An 11,247-nucleotide genomic window follows, 5' to 3' on the forward strand; every position below is an offset into this window, starting at 1 on the left:
TTAAAAAGAAATGTAATTGTGATACATGCTACAACACAAATGAATCTTGAGGACATACTAAGTGAAACAAGCCAGTCACCAAAGGAAAAATACCATGTGATTCCACTTATAAGAGATACCTATAGTAGTCGAATTCATAGAAACAGAAAGTAGAATGATGGTTTCTGGGACTTGAGGGAAGGGGGAAATGAGGAGTGGTTATTTCATAAGTATAAAGTTTCAGTTTTACAAGATGCAAAACTTCGGGAGATGGGTTGGTTGCACAACAATGTGGAGATACTTAACACTACTGAACTATACATTTAAACAGTGGTTAAAATGTTAAATTTTATGTTATGGGTATCTTGCCACTGTTAAAAATTTAAAAAGAATACTTTATGTACATTATGATGATATATCTGTAAGTGGTTACGTTAAATGGCAAAATCATGGAAGATTTTTAATCTTTTATCCAAATAATGGTGAAAAAAATTTAAAAGTCACCAGTAAAAAGTAACAGCTTAGTCTACATGTAGATATACTGGTGGACTCTGAGTCCTTGCTAAGGACTAATGATCTCTAGCCAGAGCAGCTTGGTGAGAGCTCTCTGGGACTGAAATGGAAGTTTGAGGCTCTGTGACAGTGATTCTGTTATCTTTCCAATTAAAGTGGCTGGCGCACAATCTCTACAGACAGACAGTTTTTTCTCCAGGCCAAATAATATATAAATAACCCAATTACACTTACCTTACCTTTGGCTGTGGCGGACATGGCCTGCCACAGTAGATGGTCCTGTGACTCAGTCTGGAGGGTGCTTTTGTGTCTCATTGCTTCCTGTTTTCCCTGCTGTTCAAATATTGAACAATCCTTTCCGACCTCTTATATTGAGCATATGTCATGGTTCCTGCCTCAGACTGGAGACTGACTTTGGTTCAGAAGTCACAGGTTTCTAGAAAGAAGGCCCAGGAGGGGTGGGGGATGTTGCTTTATGGCCATGATCTACATCATGGCATTGTGGACCCTATAGGTAGGAGTGGATGTGTGTCCCAAAAGGTTGGAATTGCTATGCCTGGGAAACAAGTGCTGGATTCAGATCCAAGGGAACAAGATGCCTTTTAAGCCGGGACCTCACTGAAGGGCTCTGTTGTAGGAACACTGGCAGCAAACTCAGCAATGACCAAGCAGACTGGGGACGGGGAAATTCAGCACTTCCCCACCCGCACCTTTCTCCCCTAGTACTCTTAAGGTGACAGCCCTGCCTATGGAGACAGCAGACTCAGAGGTTTAGAGCCAAAGAAGATGCACAATCTGTCTCTGGGAAGCCAGGTCCCTTCAAACCCAGTCTGACTCTCCTCTGCCAGGGTTACCAGAAGCCTCACTGTCTTGCTCTAACATATACCTTGGCAATAGGTGGCCCTGCTAAGACTTGCCCTTGGGGGCTCTCCTGGCCTCTCACCTACCACCCCAGCCATTTTCTTAGTTTCTTCAGTACAGACCTAAGCCTCACGTCGCAGTCCTGTCTATGGTGTATGTTCTCCTTGCTATCAACCTCCCTTCATCTCTTCTGCCCTGGTGAAGTCCCTCCGTTCCTTCTGGCTTTTTCCTGCCTCTCAGTATAGTCGGCCTCTCTGTATCCATGGGTTCCCCATCTGTGGATTCAATCAACCTTGGACAGAAAATATTTGGGAAAAGAAACTAATAAAAAACAATAAATAACAATAAATTAACAATAAAAAACAATAAAGTATCATAATTACTTACATAGCATTCACATTGTATTAGATATTATAAGTAATTTAGAGATGATTTAGAGTGTACAGGAGGATGTGTGTAGGTTATATGCATAAACTATATGTATGTAGTTTATATGAGGGACTTGAGCTAGCATTTGTGGATTTTGGTTTCTGCAGGAGGTCCTAAAACCAATCCCCCAGGGATAAAAAGGGAGGACTGTATGCCATTTCTTTCTTTCTTTTTTAAATTTTTTTGAGACAGGGACTCACTCCGTCACCTTGGGTACAGTGCAGTGGTATGATCACAGCTCACTGCAACTTCAAACTCCTGAGTTTAAGTTATCCTCCTGCCTCAGTCTCCAGAGTAGCTGGGACTATAGGTGCACGCCACAACGCCTGGCTAATTTTTCCATTTTTTGTAGAGACAGGGGTCTCAGTCTTGCTCAGCCTGGTCTCCAACTCCTGAACTCGGGGATTACCCCCACCTCTGCATCCCAAAGGGCTAGGATTACAGGCGTGAGCCACAATGCCCAGCCGTACGCCATTTCAAAAATCCTCCCTAACTATCACGTTTCAGCCTGGCCACCTTCCTCTGATGATTGCTGGATCCTTTCTGCCTACTTTGACTCAAGCTTGCTCTGCTTGGGAAATGCAGCCACAGCTACATTAACCAGTCACAGCTTCCACCTCCTTCCATTTAGTGCTCACCTTGGAGCTATGTAGGAGTTGGATGGGAACCAGACCGCCCAAATCCAGAAGCAGGGATATAATGCCCTATGACACTTGTGACATTTTGCCTTGAATTATAGTTATCTGTTTCTAGACTGTAAACTACTTAAAGGGCGGGGCAGGGGGGAGGTTCATCTTTGTGTTCCACATAGCGCCTGGCATCTGGCCCAGGAGAGGTGCTCAATAACTATTTGTTGTCATTGTTGATAACGAAGAGGAGTAAGGAGTCCTTCTTGCCCGAGAATCTCAGAAGACTGGCTTAGCTGCTGGAAGCCCAGAGCCTCTGTTGCTTAAGAATGGGAATTAGGAAATTCTACCCTCCACTTGGAATTCAGCTCCCAAACCCACCCATCCTTGACGGTGTGAGCAGAATTCCACAAGCAGACCTGAGGGTTTTGGGACCCTTGGGATCTTAGCCGTAGCAGTGGCTCCTTGTTAACTTCAATTTATTTCCAAGATATGAAAAAAATCTACCAACCCCCAGACCACTGTGCTGGACCAGAGACGTCAATGGGGCAGGAAGAGCTAGGAGTAATGTCCTTTAGTGACAAATGCCATGCTTTCTATAAATATCTTTCTGTAAACACAAGGAAACAAGAAAGAAGCACCTGAATCCTCAGAGTTTGGCTCCAGGTCTGTCATTCACTTGCTGTGAGACTTTAAACAAACAGATTTCTCCATGCTTCAGCTTGCTAACTTAAAGAACTCTTGTGAAGACTCAAAAAATAGGCTGGGGCAGTGGCTCACGCCTGTAATCCTAGCACTCTGGCAGGCAGAGGTGGGAGTTAATCCCTTGAGTTCAAGAGTTTGAGACCAGCCTAAGCAAGAGTGAGACCCTGTCTCTACCAAACAGAAAGGAGAAAAAAAGAAACCCAGCCTGGTGTTCAGGTGTGCCCTTGTAGTCCCACCTACCCAGGAGGCTGAGGCAGAAGGATTGCATAAGCCCAGGAGTTGGAGGTTGCAGTGAGCTACAGTAATGCCACTGCACTCTACCCAGGCCGACAGAGTGAGACTCTGTCTCAACAAAAACAAACAAGACAACTGAAAACCCCTCTTCAGAGCCCCCCACCCCTTCTTTAAAAAAAAAAAATTAACAATAAGCACTTAGAAGAGGATTTGGCACACAGTAGGTACATAATATTGTATCGTATGCACTTACTTATCAAAAAAACAGTAAAACGTGAACTCTGCTCTCACTGAAGCCCTCTGTTTGTTGGGGCAATCTCCAAACATTAAGTTCCCTAAAATAAATTCCTCTTTGAAATGCGGCATTGACCATGAACTGCTTCAGAGCTCTTACTTCATGCTCACCATGAGAATGTATACGCCTTGCTCAGGACAGACTTACACCCTATGCTGTTCCTCTAATCCAAATCCTTTCCAAATTCTAACTGGAAAGGTTCTCCCCTCCCCACCCCGTGGAGAACCACTTGACCTAAACCTATCCTGGCTGACTTTTGTCTTACCATCTAGACAGTCTAGCATCTCATTCCATACTATTTTGAATGTTCTGTTGAATCATGTGTGTTACTCTTGTCTCCACAATGTAGCCTTTAGCTCCTTAGAAATAGCATATTACACGGTAATGTCATCTTTGCTTGAAAGATGTGACACAGGCCCAGAGACACAGAGCTAGTTAGGAGCAAACCTGAGGCCACTCCCCCAACTCTCGGTTGACCGTCCTCCCCACCAAGAGCAGGAGCACATCCTGCAGTTCTTCCGAGCTTCTCTGGTGCCCGGCATCATGTTGAGTTCATTAGCGGGGCTCACTCAATAGGTACTGTTGATAGAAAATGTCATTCCAGTGCCTTCACTTCTCTAATGATCCTACGTAAGCCAAGAATGAAAGCCTTTTCTGGCAATGGTCAGATTCAGACTTTGAGACAGTGCTGCCACATTGCCATGACAACTGGTAGAAAAGTGGTGATGATTCAAATGAGCATATGTCCCTAGAATGTTTCCTGAGAATCCCAGATGTTCTCAGTCCAGTGTGTCCCCAGGTCATCTTTGATATTGAGAGGGGTCTTCAGGCAGATGCCATGTAGATGCCTTAGATTTTCATTTCAGAGGATCAAATGTTCCTAAGTGTCTTAGAATTTATTTGGTCTTACAAAGTTCCCCTAGATGGAGGTAGAATAGACCATCCATAATTACCCTGCATCAGAGGGAATCTCCCAGATGTATCCAAATTTGTACATAGGCAACAGAGCCAGAACTAGGTGGCTACAGAGGCAACCCAATAAAAAGGCATGGTCTGTGTGGTCTAGGAAGCTTAGATCGCCGGTATCTCACTTCTGGAGCTTAGGAAAATCACTTTACTTCCCTGCGGTTCAGTTTCCACATCTGTGAATTAGAAAGTTAAGTCTAATTGGTTCCTAAGGTTCATCCCAGATATAACAATCATTAACTGGTCTTAAAGGTAAAACAATGTGTTCTTACTTAATGTAGACTCTATGTCATCTGTCACTACCCACTTCGACCTGATTTCTTCCAGGTCTCTATAACACTGAACTTTTCATTTACCTGATTGCATGCTTATTTCACCACTAGCCATAGAACCTGCTGCCTGTTAAAATGAAAACCATACCATTTTAGGAGGCTAATGCCTTATTCATTAGGCTTCTGGGGCTTCTGAAAATCAAATCATTTTAAACAGAAGCATCCTGAGAGTCCTAATTTTACTTTTGATTAAAAAGCATAATGGATGCTCATGAAAAAAAATTGACAAATTAAAGAAGAAAACAAAACATCTCAGAACTCAGAGATAGTCACTGTTAACATCAGTACATATTCCTTTTTGATATTTTCTGTATGTATACACACACACACATAGATAAAAAGATTATACTGTACATGCCATTTCATATAAAGGGTTCTACGCAATATTCTATTATGAAAATTTTCTCATGCTGAAACTATTTTTCTGTTTGTCTTAGTGTTAGGATAATTTCCCATCAAATAAAGATATTAGCATTGTTGGAACATTTGGGTTGTGAGCTGGCAACAAAAGAAAGTCTTTAACAAAAGGCACCTGGAGTTTCAATGACACATTTCCCCACTTCAGAGAACAGGACAGCAGTACCTGGTAAGGGGCCTTTCAGCCATCAGCCGTTTCTTCATTTTTATGTTTAAACATTTGTAGCACTCTGAGTAGCCATTGTTCTGATCATAGGAGGCCCTCTGCTGTTTCCTGTCTTTTCCACAACACATCCATGACCCTAGTGACAATGGAAATAATTAAGGAATATGGAAGAGAACCACAGATCTCAGTTTCAGGAGGTCAAAGAACAGTAAAACTTACTTTGCATCTGACGGTCAGAATTTAAAAGTACGCAACACAATAACAATAAATATGTATTAAATACATAATTTACATATAAATTATATATTTAATATAAAGCTAATTTACGCTGAAAATGTACTCATGATTTTATATTGGTTTATGCCTTATTAATGGAAATGTACAAACGTACAGGACCGTTTAATCTGCTGTGGTTTGTCTTCATAATATTTTCCTGGGTCAGGATTTTCCAGCAAACGAAGAGAGACACACATTATACGGGAGAAATTAGGTCACTGGCATGAGCTTTTCTTACCCTTCCCTTCCCTATTTTTCTTCCCCAACAATCGTTTGTAATAAAAGAATGAGGGTTTGGATTCCTATTTAAGATGTTGATTTCTGGAAACCTCTTTTAAATCCTTGAGAACCAGGCATGACATGAAACCCTTCCCACTCACAGATGGAGGCTGGGAGACACGGGAATTGAGGAATGGCCCAAGGTCACACTGCGCTTAAGAAGATAGTCAAGTCTGAAACTGGGATGGTGACTCTGAGTCGCATGTTCTGACCACATTTCCTGCTGCTGGGGAATTCCTCGGATTCTTGCATTCCTTGGGAGTAAAGTAAGGGTAGGACTTCAACAAATAAGAGGGGGACAATAACAGCAAACAACAATCTGAGTAAAGGTGACTGTTCCTTAGGGGTAAAAAACCCTCCATATGGAAGAATAAGATTGGTGGACAACTGTTCATTCTTAGGAAAACAGCAACACATTTTCATTTATCTAATAGATATGTACAAATTACCTTGCTAGGTACTTTAGATAGAAGACACAAGAAAATTATAAGATACAGTCCCTACTTAATACAAAACTAGTCAGCTAGGCAGGGAGATACACCATTTAGCTCCTAGAAAAGAGGCTGACACATAGTAATTAATACATAAATTTTTTATCGATCAATAAATCAAAGTATGTAAATAATAATGTTAGTTAAGACATAGCTAGCCCTTGCTATTTGCGAAACACTTTGCATTCTTATCTCCTGTAATGCTTATAACAATATTATGAAGATGGTATTACTCTCATTCTATGAATGAGAAAAATGAGAACTAGAGAGAATAAGTTTTGTTCAAGGTCACAGAATTAATGAACTCAGGGCTTAAACTACCTCTGGCTGGCTCCAGAGTCCACAACTCTAACCCATAATACTGTGCACTCCCCTGCCCCAAGGAGATACTCTCTGTGTGAGTATATGTGACTTTTGGATATTTAATGTATACTTTAGAGGGGAAAAAGATCTCCTCCCCAAATAGCAGCCTCAATTATTTATATCACTGCACAATCTCTTCTGATTTTTATCAATGTACAAACGTCTTATACTATTGCAATTGGTCTATATCTGTGTTCAGATCTTTTCACTCAATATTATTGTGTAAATAGTTCCATACTGTTAAATTCCACTGGCTATATATCTTACTTATGCCAATATCCATTAAATATAGAACTCTTTTCTAGTTTACTATTTTTAGGTATTTAGATTACTGCTTCATTTTCACTATGATTAACAGTATTGCTGCAACAAGCTATAAACATATCCCTTTGGTTAATAATCCCATCACTGAGATTACTGAATCAAATTATTACATCAAACTGTGTGAACAAGTTTATGATACCTAAACCATACCAGCTTGCTTTCCAGAAGAACTGGCCAATTTACAAAACTACCAGAAATGTGTTGGTGCAGCTCTTAGCCCATCATCCTGCCAACACTTAAAAAAGAATTAGTTGGTTAGTTTTCCTAATTTCCCAATTTAACAGATATGGTAGAATCTCGTGCTTGTTTTAGTTTAAATTTCTTCATTATCAGGGAAACTCAAAATTTTCCGTATTTTCCTACCTGTATTTTTCTGTATACAAAATGTTTGTTTTAACCTTTGCCTTTCTTATATATTAAGGAAATAATTTTTTTAAAAAAACCTCAAAAAAAAGTGTTTAAATAATGATGCTTGAAATAATTCTGAGAAACAGTCATTCAGTTTCAGTTGATTGACATTTTTGGTTACTTGTACTCTACACCTCCAGTCCCCAACCCCTGGGTCTTGGAGGGGTACTTGTCTCTGGCCTGTTCAGAACCTGGCTGCACAGCAGGAGGTAAGCAGCCAGCAGAGAGCAAGGGAAGCTTCCTGTGTTTACAGCTACTCCCCATCGCTGGCATCACCACCTGAGTTCCGAGTCCTGTCAGATCAGCCACAGCACTAGATTCTCATAGGAGCATGAACCCTACTGTAAAGTGCACGTGGGAGGGATCCAGGCTGCACGCTCCTTATGAGAATCTAGTGCCTGATGATCTGATGCCCACCACCCCAACCCACTGGTCCATGGAAAAATTGTCTCCCATGAAACTGGTCCCTGGTGCCAAAAAGGTTGGGGACTGCTGCTTTACACAGATCTGTTATAAGATCCTAAGAAATTATAATTTTTTTTAAAAATGTAGTTGTCTTGGAAGTTGGAGATGGTACATGCATATAAAAATTTGAATAAACCCCTGTGATTCCATAAGTGGCAATACCCCTCTCCCAATTACTCAGTGACATTGTTTTCTTTAAGGGTTTTTGGCCCCTTTGAGAATCTGATAAAATTCTATGGGCCATCTCCGTGCCAAATGCCCACAGGCATGCGTTTTTCAAAAGGTTTCACAGACTTTCATGGATTCCAAGTTAACGACCCCTGTTTTACAGCAATCTTAGACTTATTTCTAGCATTTTTTTCCTTCAAACTCTTTCTCCCCAAGGCACTGTACTCTACCCTCCCATTGCCAATCTCCTTGCTCTGTATCTGTGGTTACAGAGAGGAACAGCAGAGGAGAAAAATATAAAGGGACACTTTTCAATGGCAGCATCCCAGGGACTAGCTCTGTGAGAGAGGGAAGGCCAGAGTGCTACAGGGATGTGCCAGACGGGAGCCATCAGTCCGGTTTGAGTCAGAGTTCCTCACCCTGACAGCTACAATAGCTTCCCGACTGGTCTCTCAAGTTTTCTCTTGCCTTCTGCACCAGTTAATTTTTTGCTCAGTAGAACAAGATGTCTGAAGCCTAATCAGATCACGTTACTCCTTCTTAAAATTCTACTTTTAAACTAAGTATAAAATTCAAACCTCTGTTCACAAAGCCTCCAAGTCTCTCTGTGACCCGGCCCCACCCTCTCTCCTATGCTCTCTGCTTAGTCTGGTACATTCCAGCCCCATTTTCCTCCTTCTGCCTCAGGACTTTTGTACCTGTTTTTCCCTCTGCCTGTATCACATGTCTCCTAGAGTTTCCATGACTTGTTTTCTCTCTTCTTTTAGGTCTAAGGTGATGGAGAGGGGCATTCCCTGATTACATCATCTATGAAAATCTTCTCTCCATCTTGATCATTCTTTTACTCCTGACTCTGTTTTATTATTTTCTTTTCACACTTGTCACCAGCAGGCACTTTATTTATATGTTTGTTTTTTGACTTTTTGCCTCATATACATGCTATGAGGACAGAGACTTTGTTTATTTACTGGTACGTCTCCAGGACTTAGAACAGTGCCCAGTACACATAAGAAGTTGCTCAAGAAATGTTTGTTAACTAAATGTTGGGGTCACTATTCTGCTTATGCACTACAGACCATAACTGATTCCTGTTGCCAGAGGAGAAAGTTAAAGAAAACTTTTTAAAAAGTAAAATTCATGAACTACTCCTAAAATAATAAGATAAAAATTATAAAGATGACAAACAGTCTGATACTCATATCTGAAACTTACCTACTACTGTGAAAATTGGCATAAAAAGACTTGGTATGTAATTTTGTTACAAAGGAAGATGTCATATATTGTATTTGAAAAAAATCAGTATGAACATATATTAAAAGACTGAACTACATACAAAGGTTATTAAACTAAAAGTAAAATTTTCCCTCTCATATTTTTATATATATGTAAATGTTCATAAATTAATCTACTCTACATAGCATTTTGCAATTGCTTTTTCATTTTAAATTTAATAATGTGTCTCGGAGGGGGTTTTTTTTGTTTGTTTTTTAATCTCAACATTTAAGCCTCCACTGCATTCATTTTGAAAGGCTGAGGAATAGCTTTGACTGGATGGGCTATAATTTATAAATGGGCATTTAGATTATTTTTAGGATTTTACTATTACAAAAATGTTCATTGAATATCTGTGTCAATATACTCATGTATATAATATAATACAGTAATATATACTATATAATGTATAATATAATGCATTATATATAATTGAAAATATGTCACAAACACTGAGTGTGTATATAAATATTTTTTTCTTTAAAGATAAGTTTCTAGCACAGAAATATTCGAATGAGATATCATCAAATTACTTTTCCAAATTTCATACCAATTACGCTCTTATCAATAAAATGTTAAAATTCCTGTTTTCTTTTATACTTGCCAACTTTAGACATTAAACTTAAAAATTATAGTCAGTCTCATGAATCAAAATGGTGTCTCCTATTATTTTGCCTTTTTTCTTTAATTATGAAATATACTAAATGATGCTCAATTTCACTCATAATTAAAGAGCGCTTGCTTCAGTGGTGTGGTTCAAAAGGGCTGTGGGGGCCGGGCGCGGTGGCTCACGCCTGTAATCCCAGCACTCTGGGAGGCCGAGGCGGGCGGATGGTTTGAGCTCAGGAGTTGGAGACCAGCCTGAGCAAGAGCCAGACTCTGTCTCTACTAAAAATAGAAAGAAATTAGCTGGACAACTAAAAGTATATAGAAAAAATTAGCCGGGCATGGTGGCGCATGCCTGTAGTCCCAGCTACTCGGGAGGCTGAGGCAGTAGGATTGATTGAGCCCAGGAGTTTGAGGTTGCTGTGAGCTAGGCTGACGCCACGGCACTCACTCTAGCCCGGGCAACAGAGCGAGACTCTGTCTCAAAAAAAAAAAAAAGAAAAGAAACCGCATTCTGGATATCCCACAAGAAACTTAACAGATCCCAGAACCGAAGAGTCTTCATGTCTTCCCCCAGCACCAGCCAAGTTCTACCCTGTCAACAGCATCACATCAGTCCCGCCGCTCAGGCCTCGAGCCCGGGCTGTCTGTCACCTTGCCCCGCTACTCAGTCACCCTACAGTAGTTCCATCCTTTAAGCAGTTTCCCAATCTGTTCCCACTCGGTTTTCACACCACTACCCACACCCTAAAACGAGCCACTATGTGTTTGTTGAGCGGTTACCTGAGTGAATGAATCGGGTAGAAGGGCAGCGAGGTGAAATAAATGATGGCATGCCGTACCTTATGTTCACAATCACTGCGATAGCTTTTACATTTGACTTTTCAAAGTGGTTTTCACAGCTTGAGTTTTCCTCATTCAGTGTCGTGAAAGGCTATTGGAAAACGGACATCCGTTGACCTCTTCTTGTACGTGTTTGCGTTCCTTCTCTCTCTATCCCCTCGTCTGTGTCTCTCTCCCCTCCTTTTCTCCCTTCCCCCTTTCGCTCCTGTCGCTGTCCCGCTTCCCTCAC

This window comes from Lemur catta, chromosome 22, assembly GCF_020740605.2.
Source record: "Lemur catta isolate mLemCat1 chromosome 22, mLemCat1.pri, whole genome shotgun sequence".
NCBI lineage: Eukaryota > Metazoa > Chordata > Mammalia > Primates > Lemuridae > Lemur > Lemur catta.